We start from the raw sequence: 15,966 nt of genomic DNA on the forward strand, positions 1-15,966 counted from the left end.
ATCGCCTGGCTTCTGCGCTCCTTCTGATTTCTGATCATTCATGCTTCTCCCAGATCTACAGAGAGAACCCCACAGGAATCAGAAACTTAAGACAGACAATATTTTTCCCTTTCCAGCTTTAGAGGTGGCATGACAGAGGCATCTTTGATGAAGTGGTACATGCTGATACCAAACAGGTTTTATAAGTCCCCCCCCCCCCACCCAAAGCTTGAAAGCAAGCTAGAAATGATCACTGGGAAACAAAATGCATGTGATACCTGTTTGAATTTCCATCCTTGCTTTGCATGCAGCAGCAAGAGCAGCATTGGATTCTGGGAAGCTGCACGAACATTCTAAAGATGACAGTTAAAATCCGTTGGTAGTGTTCTGTTCCCTCACCACACACACTCTACAGACTGCCTGACTGACAAACGAAGTGAAAAGGTGTGCTCTGCATACTGTTGTAAACTATGTGATATAGAAAGTGCTCTGACTAGACTAAAATATATTGTAACGCAACCATACTGTAACAAACCATGAGCTGTGCATGTAACTATTATTTGTGATACTGTGTATATAATGTATCTCTTTCTCTTGGGTTAAGAAAAGTTCTGCTTATGTTTTAATGAACTTCTGAAGTAAAACGGCTGGTCTTTTGACAGATAACTATTCTAATTTGACGTGCTGCACAATCCACATTTCCGCCCGCAGCTTTGCTTGACAGGATTATATATGCCAAATATACCTGTTGCCCTTCAATACCAACAGCAATGTTATCTATATGTACAAATGTACATATGTGGCTTCAAGTTGTGATCAATGTATGGTGATCCCAGCAAGGGATTTTCAAGGTAAGTGAGGATGCAAAGGTGGTTTGCCATTTCCTTCTTCTGCACAGCCTTCTTTCATGATTTTCCTTTCAAGTACTAACCCTGCTTAGCTTCTAAAAGCTGATAAGATAGGGCTATACCATGCCACCTTCCCTCCCAGTGTTACTTGTACCAGTAGGTCTGTATAAATATAACATGAAAATAGGAGTTCTAGCACATTTTTCTCCCAGCTTCCTCCTGCCTTGGCACTATTTACAAAGGAGATTCAGATTTAGATGCTGATTATCATGGAACCCTAAACAGAGTTATAGCCTAAACCTGCTGAAATTAATGTGCTTAGTCTAGAGTAACTCTCTTTAACATTACCCTGTTAGTCGCCAATGTGGCCCTTCCTCATGCTTCAATTGAGTTCTTTGAGTGGGCATTTATTTTTTAAAGGCCTGACATATTAAGCTTATTCATGGAAAAGTTTTTTTCCCTTTCAAAATTAAATAATCCCAATCACTTAAGAGTTACCTCCTTCCACCTGGTTGTGTTGTGTTTATATGTTTTTATAGTTATAAACATATAAATATAGAAACACAACATGACCAGGTGTATTGTTCAGTACTTTGGGGACCCTATTTGGGTGCCAATATACCACATAAATGTTATCAACAGGGAAATCAAAAGCACATTTTAGGGTAATTTTCCTTCTACCTACAAGTGCTTCAGGAAGGCACCTTCACTTTTAGGCCCCTTCCACGCTTGCAGAATAATGCACATTCAGTCCATTTTCACAATTGTTTGAAAGTGGAGTTTGCTATTCCGCACAGTAAAATCCTGCTTCCAAGTGATTTGAAAGTGCATCATTCTGCTTGTGCGGAAGGGGCCATAGAGTTGCCATCTGCAGGTTAGGTTGGGAAACGTCTGGAGATTTGGGGGCGGAGCCTGGTAGGGAAGGAGCCTCAGTGGGAGCAGTGCCAGGTAGTCCACCTCCAAAGCATTAGGGTTTTTTCCTCTAGACTAGAGCAGGGGTCTGCGACCTGCGGCTCTCCAGATGTTCATGGACTATAATTCCCATCAGTCCCTGCCAGCATGGCCAATTGGCAATGCTGGCAGCAGCTGATGGGATTTGTAGTCCATGAACATCTGGAGAGCCGCGGGTCGCAGACCCCTGCCCTAGAGGAACTGATCTCTGTCGTCTGGAAATTAGCTGTAATTTGTGGGGATTCCCAGGTCCCACTTGGCAGTTGGCCTTTCTAACGCCACAGGAGCTGCACTGCATGTAAATATATTTACAGCTAACGAATGAGTGGTCTTTGAATTGATTGATACAAACCAGACTAATTGAATCCGTCGAGAGGCTCAGTTCACGAACGTCAGTTGTTACTTCACCGAAACCCTCTGAATGGGCTGGTTTGTTAAGGTTTCAAAAACAAATTGGTGCTCAGGCTTTATGGCGGGAAAAAGCAACATGGCGCCTGAGACTGGACAGTTCCCGTTCAATTGTGTTCTCTCATTAGGGCCTTCGGCTGTATTCCTTGTAAGCTGTTGCAATCAGTTTCACTCCTGTCAATTCCCCTTGCACTTATCGGAGTGCTTGGATGCATTAAATGTAGCTGGTTTTATTAATGGGTTGATGATAAACTGTTAAACTTGACTTAACTGCTCTTAGTCTATTTTTAGATTAGTTCCGTGGAATTTTTTTTGGGGGGGGGGGTTGCTGGAAGTGGGGGTAGGACAAGGTACTGATATTTATTGCATTTTTACTTGATTGTGAGCTAGGACTGCCAGCCTCCAGATGGGGCCTGCACGTTTCCTGGAATTACTGTTGATCTCCAGATGACAGAGATCAGTTCCCCTGAGAAAATGGCACTTTTGAGGAGGGGTGGGTGGATTCTATGGCTTTATACCCCTTGAAGCCCCTCCTCTCCCCAAACCCTGTCCCCCCGGGCCCCTTCCCCAACCTCCAGGAATCTGCCAGCCAAGATAACTGGCAATCCTATTGTAAGCGGCCTCCCAAACCTTTTGGAGTGAGGGCGGGATATGCATTTCTAAAATATAGCAGTTAAAGTTTAGCACTGTTTGCCTCCTGCAACTTCCACCCACACAATCATTTTTCAAAACTCGACCCAGGAGATATATTCTTTGGGGGCAAGGGGTATGATCTCAGATCACCTTTTGCTTTTGCTCTTTTTAAATATCACAAGACACACATGTGAATGATTACACACATTCAGATCTTCTGTAAAAATGATTGATTGCCAATGGGTGTTTTTCCTTCTCTGTTCTCTTTCCGTCCCTGAAGATAGTTTCAGGTGGGTAGGCGGGCTAGTCTGTAACAGCAGAACGAAATCTGGGTTCGGTAGCCCCTTAAAGACCAACAAAATTTTCCAAGGTATAAGTTTCCCTGAGCTACTTTGACTCTTTTCCCTGTTTCCCCTCATAAATTAAGAAAATCTTCTGATTCTTCCAGATAATAACAGTCTCTCTTGCACTTGCTACCAGACATAATAGTCGCTGTAACAAAAAAAGAGATGAGTTACTGGAGCTATCCAGAAACATTAAGGGGGGAGGGTGCCAACTGCCTAATAGCAGGAAATGATTTACTGATGGTAGAAGCATCCACTTGAGTGTACAAAAATAAAACTGCAGTGTCAGAGGAGGGACATTGTTTTTGAACAGAGAATACCGAAGGGGCTGATAAAGGTTCCTCTGCCATATCACCAACCAGGTCATTAAAGTTGTTCTGCATCAGTACCTATCTCAAATGGCAGTACTTCATTCCTAAGAAGCACTCTGGAAATTGCTAAAAATTAAGAGGGGGGGGGGGGAGAGGCCCAAGGATGCTTAAAAATACTGAGAATGACAACTGTGAACATGGCTTTGGAGAAACACATGGTTCAATCCAGCCAATCCTTTCACTCAGTCCCATCTGCACATGCAGAATAATGGAATTTCAATCCACTTTCACAATTGTTTGCAAGTGGATTTTGCTATTCCATACTGTAAAATCCAGCTGCAAAGTGGGTTGAAAGTGGATTGAAAGTGCATTGAAAGTGCATTATTCTGCATGTGCGGATGGGGCTTCAGTCTTGGCCAATTCTCTTTATTGCAGTTCCCATCCCACATAGCTTTTGTCGATACAGCTCCCATTACCCCCAGCAATGCCTTTGTTGGTGGAGAAAGAGGACTTCCTTCATCTCTTTTGCTCCCATGGAAAAGCTGGTTGGATCCAACTCATGGTCTGAATGCTTCCCCAAAGGTAAAATAGCAGTGTGGAAGCATTCAAAGTTTCACCCTTCAGGACCTATCCAAATACCGCGAAACACAATGAATCCTGTGGCACTGTTCCATCCAGCATAAAGTTTTGTGAGCTCTGTCTTACGAAACTTATGCCAGACTAAATTTTGCTGATCTCTACAGTGCTATTAGACTTCTGGTTTGTTTTGCTGCTGCAGGCGAACATGGCTATCCAATTGCAATAAAAAAAACCTGGCAATTAGTTCAGTGTCACTCTCTCTTTAAGATAGTCATACATACATACATACATACATACATACATACATACATACATACATACATACATACATACATACATACATACATACATACATACATACAAGGGCCTTCCCTTGCGCCTGATTCGGAAATTGAAACTGGTCTAAAATGTGGCAGCTCGTCTGCTCACAGGAGGTGCCTTTTGAGACCATATTTTGCCAGTGTTGTGTAGCCTGCATTGGCTCCCAGTTGAGTTCCGAGTCATCTTCAAGGTGTTAACCTTTAAGGCTTTACGTGGCTTGGGACTTTCGTACCTTCGGAACCGTCTTACCCCGCATGTCCCAGCTCAGTCTCTGCGTTCAGCAGAGGCCAATTTGCTGGTTGTCCCTGGCCGCTCTATGATGCGGCTGGCCTCCACTAGTGGAACAGCCTCCCTCCATCTGTCCGGGCCCTGCGGGACCTTGGTGAGATCCGCAGGGCCTGTAAGACTGAGCTGTTCCACCAGGTTTTTTGGGGGGTCGGCTGCTGAGGGTGCCCCGGTCCCCTCCCCTCCTCCCCTTGTTCTCTGTTTATTATGTGGCCCATTTAGGGGGGGACCTTTTGGGGTTCCCCGAGGGGGGTCGGTTTTAGTTCTCGGATGCTGACTGTATTGCTGTTATTGGTTTTAATAAGGAGACAGGGCTTGTATTATATTTGTACTGGTTTTTAACTTTCCCCTGTCTGCATATATTTATTTGTACACCGCGCTGAGCCCTCCGGGGGAGGGCAGTATAAAAATCCAATAATTAATTAATTAATATACATACATACATGCATGCATACCTGTGAGGTAGGCTACACTGTGAGAGAGACTGGCTTTAGGTGAGTTTCATGGCCAATTACAACCCAGATCTCCCTAGTCTTAGTCTAGCATTCTAACCACTGTACCATGCTGGCTCTGAAGAGAAGGGTACTTTCGTGTACTTTTGCTTGTGTACTTTTACCAGTTGAATGGAAAAATGATTTTGGGGAGGCAGAGCCTAAGGACTGCTGTTTCCCACCATGCAATCACATTGGCTAGAATTTACCATTGTGTTGTGTTGTGTTCAGAGCCAGCGTGGTGGTTAAGAGCTAATCTGGAGAATCGGGTTTGATTCCCCACTCCTCCACTGTGTGGCAGAGGCTTGTGCCCTGAGGAGTTGTAACCCCACCTGTTGAATATTATCAACATGTGACCCCTTGCTCAGCTGGTGCGGAGTTTTGGGCTGACCTGTCATCAATATGCTGATGACACTCAGCTCATTCTGTTGATGGGGAAGGGGGCACTGCCTCTGCGGCTCTGCAGCATTGTTTGGAGGCAGTCGCTGGTTGGTTGAAGCAGAGCAGGCTAAAACTTAATCCAACAAAGACAGAGGTCCACTGGCTGGGCCATGACGGGGGGATTAGGGATTTTCAGCCACCAGTGTTGGAAGTCTTTTTGGCATCGACCTCTTTGGCTCGCAACCTGGGTGTCCACCTGGATTCGTCTCTTTCAATGGAGACCCAGGTGGCACATGTAACTTGGGTTGCTTTCTTCCATCTTCGCCAGGCTCGGTGGCTGGCCCCCTACCTCTACCAGGCTGACCTGGCCACAGTGATCCATGCAATGGTCACCTCCAGGTTAGACTATTGTAACTCGCTCTATGTGGGCCTTCCCTTGCGGCTGATCTGGAAATTGAAGCTGGTCCAGAATGCGGCGGCCCATCTTCTCACGGGTGGTTCAGTTAGAGATCATATTACCCCCGTGTTGTGCCACTTGCACTGGCTCCCAGTGGCGTTCCGGATCGTCTTCAAGGTGTTGGTATTGATCTTTAAGGCCCTTTATGGCCTGGGGTTCTCATACCTGCAAGACAGCCTTACCCCGAGTCGACCTCTCTGCTTAGCAGAGGCAAATTTGCTGGTGGTCCCCCACCCCTCCGTGATGTGGCTAGCCTCTTCCCCTAGCTGTTAGGGCCCTGCAAGACTTTGATGAGTTCTGCAGGGCCTGCAAAACCGAGCTGTTCCACCAGGCTTGGGGGTGGGGTGGGGCTGGCCGCTGAGTCCGCCCCTCCCTGTTTCCCTATGTACCATCTGCTTATTTGAAAATCTGCCAGTCCCCTCCTGGGGTTAGGACTGGACGCCATCCACCTAATTATGGGTGGGTCATTGTTGCTACTGATTTTATTGTATTTAATTGATTTGGGGGGGGGGGTTATTCGATTTGTTCTTTCTTTTTAGTTGCAATTTATTGTTTTCCTGTTTGACTTGTACACCACTCTGAGCCCTTCAGGGGTAGAGTGCTCTATCAAATCGAATATATAAATAAATAAATAATCTGGTAAACCAGATGTGTTTCTGCACTTCTACATTTCTGCTAGGTGACCTTGGGCTAGTCACAGTTCTTTGGAACTCTCTCAGCCCCACCTACCTCACAAGGTGTCTCTTGTGCGGAGAAGAAGGGAAAGGAGCTTGTAAGCCACTTTGAGAAAGGTGGGATATAAATCCAAACTCCTCCTCCTCCTCCTCCTCCTCCTCCTCCTCCTCCTCCTCCTTCTATTATTATTAATGGTAATTATGTGAGATACCAATAACCACAAAAAAGTTTACACGGGCTTTTCAAGTTCTACAGGTGAAAGTAAGGGGAAGAAATCCATTCTGGATGTCTTTCTTCTAGATGGGACTGGTATCATGAACAAACTTATATTGTGCCCTAAAATAGATAGCAGAGGAAGAGAAGACAGGAATTGTTTGGAGGCATCACTGGTGATGCAAAATGCTGTCAAGTTGCAACCAATTTACAGCGACCCCATAGAGTTTTTGAAGCAAGAAACGAACAGAAGTTTGCCATTACCTGCCTCTGCAGTAGACTTCCTTAGTGGCCTCTTATCCAAGTACTAACAAGGGTTAATCCTGCCTGGCTTCTGACATCCAACAAGATCAGACTAGCTTGGACCAGCCAGATAGGGGTGGAAGCATTACTGCAAAGCACAAAAAAAAAGCAAACAGAAGTCAGCCTACATATATCTCATCTGTTATTAAAACTGAGGAACAGAGATTTCAGGGGGGTGGGGGTGGGGGGTATAGCAATTTCAGACAGTTGCAGCAATACTAAACAGCAAATAGGAGTCTTGCTGCCTATTAAACAGGAGTCTTGCTGCCTATTAAAGAATGACAGAATTTTTATCCCAGCATAAACTTTCCCAGCATAAACTTTTATCCCAGCATAAACTTTCAAGGACTACAGTCCAGTTCATCAGAAGAAACACACACTATTCCATGAAAGCTCATGCTGGAATAAAATTTTATTAGTGCCGTAAGACTGTTGCTTGTTTTGAATGGAATGCCAGATCTCTTGAGTCAAATGAAACTCTAGACCAGCGATTCCCAACCAGGGTTCCGTGGTACCCTGGGGTGCCGTGAGCATGTCCCAGGGGTACCACTGCAACACTACTGGCCCCCCTCACTTTTGAGGTGTCTCCCACTGGCGCCAGCAAGGACATGGAGCTGGCCCAGGAGGCAGGGCTTGCCGCAAGGTCAGCAGCCAATTCCCGCACCCCCAGTGCTTCCCTTCACCCTGGCAGGGGAAGGTGGTGGTGGTGGCAGGGGTACCGTGAGATATGAAGAGTGAGGTCAAGGGTACCATGATGTCGAAAAGGTTGGGAAACACTGCTCTAAATATTTGTGGCTAAGGGTTTGAGCAGCTCGGGTTCAAATCCCGTCTCATCCCAGACTTACCAGGTATCCCTAACCTAGCCACACTTTCTGGTTTACCATGCACGGCTGTTGCAAAGATCATCAAGAAAAATATACACACAGCATTTTGAACACATTAAATGTGCTTTATAAATATAATCAATAAATTAGGAAATCCAAAAAGGATCAGTTAAGAGTAGTGCTTAAAATAATTATGTCTGAGTTGAATAATTTCAGGCATTGATCTTGTACTCTTTAAGCAATTGATCGTGTTTAAATAAACTTGCCTATTAGCAAAATCTCTATTATTGGTATGGCGTTGAAGAAGGTACTGAAAGTAGTGTGAGACAATTTGTAAGTTAACAAGCAAAATTTACCAGTTTGGGTAACATTAATATTTTGCCATTCTATAATATGGTAACATACAGGTATATTACCAAAATAACTTTTAAAACAGTGTTGCCAAACAACCTGGAAAAACACAACATCCTGTCTTTCTGATAAATGGACATTTATTTCTCAGGTTATTTATCTCTGTGCCATGAAAAGTTTCAACTGCCCATTTCGTTACATTAAGCCTCTACTAAAAGGGCAAGATGTTTCTTTTCCTGCAAGTTGTTGGCAAGACTAAAACATACATTATTTGTAACCCTTAGCTATAAACACCAGTAATTAAAACCTGCCCTTATCAACGAAAGTCAGGCTTCAGCAAACAGTCAATTCCAGCAATTAGTTGATTAATCCACCAGTTAAATTGATGAGCCTTCTGACCCTACAAATAAATACATATTGGTATTACTATTTTTGTCCAAATCTCAAGCGGTATTAGGTTTGTTCTGCATTTTGTTGCTACTAGAAAGTAAAGCTACCACTGTTCTAGCAATCTAGTTTTTTTAAAGAATCATTGTTTCTGTTGCAACCAACAGAAGGTTGAGGGGAAAAGGCTGACGTTCCCTCACTTCTCAAACCATAAACTTGATGTGCACAAACCAGTTTGTGAATCTTCTTGGGGAATTGTGAGAACGTAATCATTAGCTCCCAGCCTGCACAAAAAGCCATTTGCTGACTGAAAAGCTAGCTACTGGAATCAGAGGTGCATCTAGGGAAAACGGAGCCCAGGGGCAAAATCTGAACCCACCCCGGCACCCAGGTCTACCGCCTGGAACTGGCAAGGCGCCCAAGTCTACCGTCTGGAGCCAGCGAGCGTGGTGCACCCCTGCAGCCCCCCATGTGATTAGATAGCATGCACCCGGGGACATGTGATACCCCATGTCCCTTTGGCAAATACACCCCTGACTGGAATTGCTATCTTGAGTCATGTGCCCCACAGTATGAAGTGTCAAGACACTTACTGGCCAGTGACTATGTTGTCACTTATTGATAATACCAGCTCTTCTCCTCTTTGCCTGCAGTGTCATTCATTTTGCCTGTTTACATTTTCATCATACATCTAAAATTAGTTTTCCCGTAATCTTAGAAGGCTAAATGCTGTGCTGCTCAGAGAATCTGGGGAATGTTTATCTTACTTTCCAAGGAGATACAGAAGTCCTCTACCACAAATCACCAGCCACTTTCCAGGTCCCACATATTTAAAAAATCCCAATATCCTTTTGTCACTTTCTGTTTCTCACTTAGGATTGCCCAGAACTGGAATAGGGGGTAAGGTGGGGAATAGGGGGCAGCTGCCCTGGGTGACAGGTGGAGAGAGGGTGCTGGCAGCCAGATCAGAGACTATGGCTGCCTGCCTAGCTGCTGTGTACACCGTGCCCGGGATTAGATTAGGAATGGGCAAAGGAGGGGGAATGGTCCAAGTAGCAGGCAAAAGAGGAAAGGTGCGGCTGTGGCTGCCTGCCCAGCTGCTGTGCATGCTGCACATTTTAAAAAGGAGTAATCTGACTCTTAAGATCCATCAATTGCAAGTGGGTAGAAGGGTGGAAGATTGGGTGTGAGATGCATGCATTGCACAAAGGGGTATAGTTTGGGGAAAAAAACCTTTACAGGGATCCGGGGGTCTTTTGGTATTGGGATTACTTCTTTTGTATTCCTTTCTGCCAACTTGCTAGGATTTCTCTCTGATTTCTGCTCCAGATACTGACTCTAGAAGCAGTAGTGTATCTAAGGTATGGCGGGTATGGCATGAACCCTGGGCACCACTTGAAGGGGGCGCCATCCCCAAGACAATATCTATTTAAAATGGTACCTGGGGCTTTAAGAACATAAGAACATAAGAACAAGCCAGCTGGATCAGACCAAAGTCCATCTAGTCCAGCTCTCTGCTACTCGCAGTGGCCCACCAGGTGCCTTTGGGAGCTCACATGTAGGATGTGGACGCAATGGCCTTCTGCGGCTGTTGCTCCCGATCACCTGGTCTGTTAAGGCATTTGCAATCTCAGATCAAGGAGGATCAAGATTGGTAGCCATAAATCGACTTTTCCTCCATAAATCTGTCCAAGCCCCTTTTAAAGCTATCCAGGTTAGTGGCCATCACCACACTCCTGTACGGCGGCATATTCTGACCAATCACCGCGTTGCGTGAAGAAGTGTTTCCTTTTATTGATCCTAATTCTTCCCCCCAGCATTTTCAATGAATGCCCCCTGGTTCTAGTATTGTGAGAAAGAGAAAAAAATTTCTCTCTGTCAACATGTTCTACCCCATGCATAATTTTATAGACTTCAATCATATCCCCCTCAGCCGTCTCCTCTCCAAACTAAATAGTCTCAAATGCTGCAGCCTCTCCTCATAGGGAAGGTGCTCCAGTCCCTCAATCATCCTTGTTGCCCTTCTCTGCACTTTTCCTATCTCCTCAATATCCTTTTTGAGATGTGGCGACCAGAACTGGACACAGTACTCCAAGTGCGGTCGCACCACTGCTTTATATAAGGGCATGACAATCTTTGCAGTTTTATTATCAATTCCTTTTCTAATGATCCCCAGCACAGAGTTTGCCTTTTTCACAGCTGCCATGCAATGAGTTGACATTCCCATTCTTTACTTCATTTCTTTTTGCAAAAAAGGAAGGGGGTGGAAAACCCACTCTTGCATTATTGTGAAATGACAGGGGTTTCCCTGAAGTTGTTTGGATTATGAATATATGTAGACAGCAGGGCCAAATCAAGGCAGGGTGAAGCCTGAGGCCTCATGTCTTGTGGTGGGCAGAGAGGGCCAGCAACTGATCCCAATGCTGCTTCCAGCCCCTCCAACCTCCATGGGTGTCTGCTGTGAGGAAGAAGTGTAGGGGCACTCCAGAGTCCAGCCTGTACCTCTAAATATGCACAGTGCTTATAACAACTGCCTCCCCCCTTTTTTTCTCCTCAGTATTCCCCCCCCCATTGTCCAAGTGCCTGTGGGGATGTGTCCTGACACCCAGCCTCCCCCTGCCCTCCCAGGACAGAGAGAGAGTGAGACAGAGAGAGCTGGCATAGCTCCAGCCTCCCTGAACACTCTGAGGCTGGCATAATTGTAGGGGGTAACAGGGTTGACTCGGGGGGACAAGGCAAGGAAGGGCAAGCCCAACACTGCCCTTCTCCAAACCTGCGATGACAGCTACAGAAAACATAGCTCATTCATCTCTCCCCTTTCTCCCCTACACCCGCTCCCCCCCCCCCAGGTTAGGGTCTGTGTGATATTTTAGCCATTTTCTTTCATAATTATGACCTCCTCTTTCTTTTTAATGGTTCTTCAGTATGTAGATGATTTCCCTATTATCTATCCACTCTGCAGGTATTTTGCAGAAATGTGTGACTCTGATGTGTGCTCATTTTGGCACAAATGAGGTACAGCTGCTATGGGAAAGGTTAAATGGCTGGCATTACTAGTAAGTGTGGGGCCAGGACCGCATCTCTGGTCCTACACAGCTGAATTAGTTTAAGACTAAGTTAGAAAACACCCAAGAAGCAGTTTTGAAACAGAAGATAAGTTTACTGGGCAGCATAAGTATCTGACCAGGGTGTCCCCGTAAGTAAGAGGCACCCCGCCCCCACTTCATACAAAAGGACCAATTTTTATAGACACAAAATTTAGAAAGTTACAGAAGGTTAGACCCTTCCGGGTGGCTCTCGAAAGAGTCACGCCCAGCATAGGAAGAACCTTAGTTTTTATAGAAACAGAAATACAGACGTCACACAGTTCATCCCCTTAAGTTTCACGTACATGATCCATACCTCTTTCACGTGCTATAAGCATGAACCTTAAAATCCCATTGGATAGCTCTGTCTCGTCACAGTAAGACAGCCTTTATTCTACGTGTCAGTTTCCTTAGCTCATGCCCCTCTACCCATATGCAAAGGGCAGCAATAAAACTAGCTTCTTGTCTCCAAGAAAAACCCGTTTTCTTAGTTTTCTAAGTTTGCTCCCAGAGAGAGATATATCTCTTCAGGCAATGCAGGCTTGAATCTACATACATTCTTTGAGATCATAAACCTTCCCTGTTCCCCAGTTTGAAATGTTAAAACATTTTAAAAGATTATACAAACCATTCTAACAATTATAGAATTATAGTGAAACACTAATACATGTGAATCTCTCATTATCATTTCTGTGTTCATTTAACTATATAGAAAAACACTTTTTCCTATTTTGACTAATCACATTCTATAGCTAGTTCTAACCTCTGATTAAGTTATAAAATGCATATGTCTGCTGTCACGTTGGCCTTTAGTGACAAGATCCTAAAGATGTTATCTTTGCTTGCCTGCATAGTCACTAACAAGCTTCTAATATTCCTTTTGACCTGCTGCAAAAATGCAGGCTTTCCAGTCACTATACAGAAGCTCCCATTTTGATTCTTCATTTCTTTGGTTCATATGAATTTCCATATTCCTTAGCCTACAAGGAACTGCGTTTGTGCCTTCTTTAGGCAAGTCTCTGAAAAATGTATTGTTAGTGCAAAATCTAGATTTCTGTTTGTTATCTGTAGCTAGCCTAACACATGATGGTTATAAAGTTGATTTTGTTGATGACATGTGCTATGTGAAACTGAATGGCATTGTCTGTGCAAAGGGAAAGCTTGAGAATAAGTTGTACAAAATGATTCCCAAGAGTGAAAGCAGTGAAGAACATGTTTCTTGTCTATCTAACCGTCCTATGCATGACAATTGTGTCCATGCTTTACACAGAGTACTAGGGCATTCCAGTTTTTCTACTTTAAGGCAACTTGCTAAAGTATGTGACGTGAATGTAAAGCCATGTCGAAAGTACCTTGACTGTGCAGTGTACGAGTAAAGCTAAAGTGAAAGCCTCCTCCCTCCACTGCAGTCAGTCAAAGAAAAAACAGAGAAGCCGTTTTCTCTTGTCCATGTCGACCTAACTGGCCCGTTTTCTCCAACTTACAAGGTGGCGCCAAATATTTCATGGTGCTGGTGGATGATTTCAGCAGGTATACTTATGCTGTATGTTGAAGACAAAAGCTGAAGCCTTTGAGAAGTTTAAACAGTGGGTGGCAATGGTTGAACGCACCTTTCCCTATAAAATAGCCAGATTACAATCTGACCGGGGAGGCGAGTTCCTGGGCAATGATTTTCAACATTGGTTGGCCCAAAAAGGCATAGTTCACAGGAAAACTGTACCCTTTTTCTCCGTTTGAGAGCGGGGGGTTTTCTGAGCGTAAGATTTCTTATCTGCAAACCATGCGTGATTGTTTGTTGATGGTCTGCAAACTTGCCTTTTCACTTTTGGGGTGAAGCTGGTAAGCACAGCTACCTATCTCATAAATAGATTGTGGAGTCAATGACAATCAATCAAACGCCCATTACTTGCTTTTTGGAAAAGCACCCTCCTTAAAGCATTTGAGGATTTTTTAGGAAGTTTTGCAAATGTTCTCATTCCAAAGGAACAAAGAAGGAAGGGACAACCCAAATGCAGCCGTTTGAGGTTCATTGGCTACCAGCCAGAAACTAAAGCTTATAGATTTTTTTCTGTCTTTTTTGGCCGTGTAGTGATATCTAGAAGCGCTAATTTTAGAGAACCATGCAGGTTGAGAACCAAATCCATGCCTAATACTGAAGTGTTTTTGCCCCTGTTGTCTGATCAACGTGCTGTTTCTAGCAGCAACCAGTCAACACCCGGTTCCTCCTTAGCCTAGCCAAAGGTCATGCTTCGGCTCACCCTCCTGTGAAAACAGAAACTGTAGTGAAAGGAGGGGCGACGAGACTGAGTCAGAAGAGCAGAATAGTACTGACATGCAAAGCCCAGTTGTTCCAAGAAGGTCTGAAAGACACAATAAAGGTGTTCCTCCTGATAGATATAGGTTCACACAGACAGTTAGAGTGTGTCCAGAAACCTGGAGTTGAACCAAAGTCATACAATGAAATGTTAACCAAGAAGAGATCCTGAGGAGCAGCAAAAATGGCAAGAAGCAATGCAAAAGGAATATGATTCCTTGGTTGAGCAAAATGTTTTTGATAGTAGAGAAGCCTCAAGGTTGTAAAGTTGTAGGTTCCAGGTGGGTTTATAGAAGAAAGGCCTTACCTGATGACAGGGTTATTTATAAAGCACGTGTGCGTAGCACAAGGCTATAGTCAAACCTACATGCAAGATTTTGAAGAAACAGCACTGCTCCTACAGCTAAAAGCGAGTCTTTAAGACTGTATCTTACCTTAGCAGTTAAGAAAGGTTTGAAGATACGTCATTATGATTTTTCAACTGCTTACCTTAATGCTCCTTTAACTCAGGAGATTTATTTGCAACCAATGCCTGGCTTTCAAACTAAGCAAAAGAACCAGGTGCTTTTTTTCTGAAGAAGTCTTTGTATGAGCTTCGTCAATCCATGAGAAATTGGAATCGATGCTGAAATGATTGTTTGTTAAACCTTGGTTTCCAGAAAGAAGTGTTGCTGATCCATACGTGTTTACACAAAAGGTTCAAATGACAACCAAATCATCTTATTGGTGTATGTTGTTAATTTTATGTGTTGCAGCTAAAACTGATGAGGCAATTGATTCTGTCTACCATGAGCTAAGCAAGCATTTCAAGGTGAAAGACCTAGGATTTCTGAAATGCATTATTTAGGTATTGAAATAGCTCAAAATCCTAAAGGTGGTCTTGTTTTGCTACAATCTAAGAAAATAGGCGAGTTAGTAAAAACATGTGGTCTAACTGATGCTAAAACATTTGATACTCCTATGTCTGTAGATTTTCTCAAAACCGAATGTGACATTTTATTTGATAAACCCTGACCTCTTTCATTCTGTAATTGGAAGTCTTTTTTGTTTTAAGTAACTGGACAAGATTAGATATTGCTTATGCAGTAAGTGTGTTAAGCAGAAGAGTGTCAAAACTAGCGTTCACGTGACTGGCAAGATGTCAAAAAAAGAGTTGTCAGATATTTAAAAAAGGAACATGTAACAAAGGGTTGTTGATTTGTCCTGATAACTTAGTAACATCTCTTATCAGCAGTAGCTGATAGCTCTTTTGCGGAAGAGAGTGACAGGAAGTAGAGTGTTCAGGAGTTCTTAATTAAATATACCAAAACTCTGTCATTAGCTGGAAAGCTAGAAAACAGAACACAGTAAGCGTTGTCAACTTCAGAAGCAGAGTTCTGTTAGAAGCTCTCTGAAACTTGTTCAGAGCTTTTGTGGAACTCAACAATTGTTATCTGATCTGAATGCGGTGTATGAAGGCAGCCTGTGAAAATCTTAGAAGATTCCCAAACCATGCATTCATATGGCTAACATGGAAAGCATGAAAGCTAGGACCAAATACATTGCAGTTAAATACCAAAACATGAGAGAGTTAATTCAAAAGAATTTGACATCAGATTGGAATATGTACCAACTGAGCGTAACTGTGCAGACATCTTAACCAAAGCAGGTACTTTGCACAAGTATAGAAACCCTGTTACCTGAACTTGGTATTGTAACTTCCTTGCCCAATGTGTTTGCATGATGTGTAATGTAACCATGTAAAATGTATTGTAAATAAATAATCTGTACCCAAGATAGAAGAGGTGTCAGAGGAATCAAAATAAAGAGGTGTGCATCTTGTGCA

This window comes from Sphaerodactylus townsendi, linkage group LG03, assembly GCF_021028975.2.
Source record: "Sphaerodactylus townsendi isolate TG3544 linkage group LG03, MPM_Stown_v2.3, whole genome shotgun sequence".
Lineage (NCBI taxonomy): Eukaryota > Metazoa > Chordata > Lepidosauria > Squamata > Sphaerodactylidae > Sphaerodactylus > Sphaerodactylus townsendi.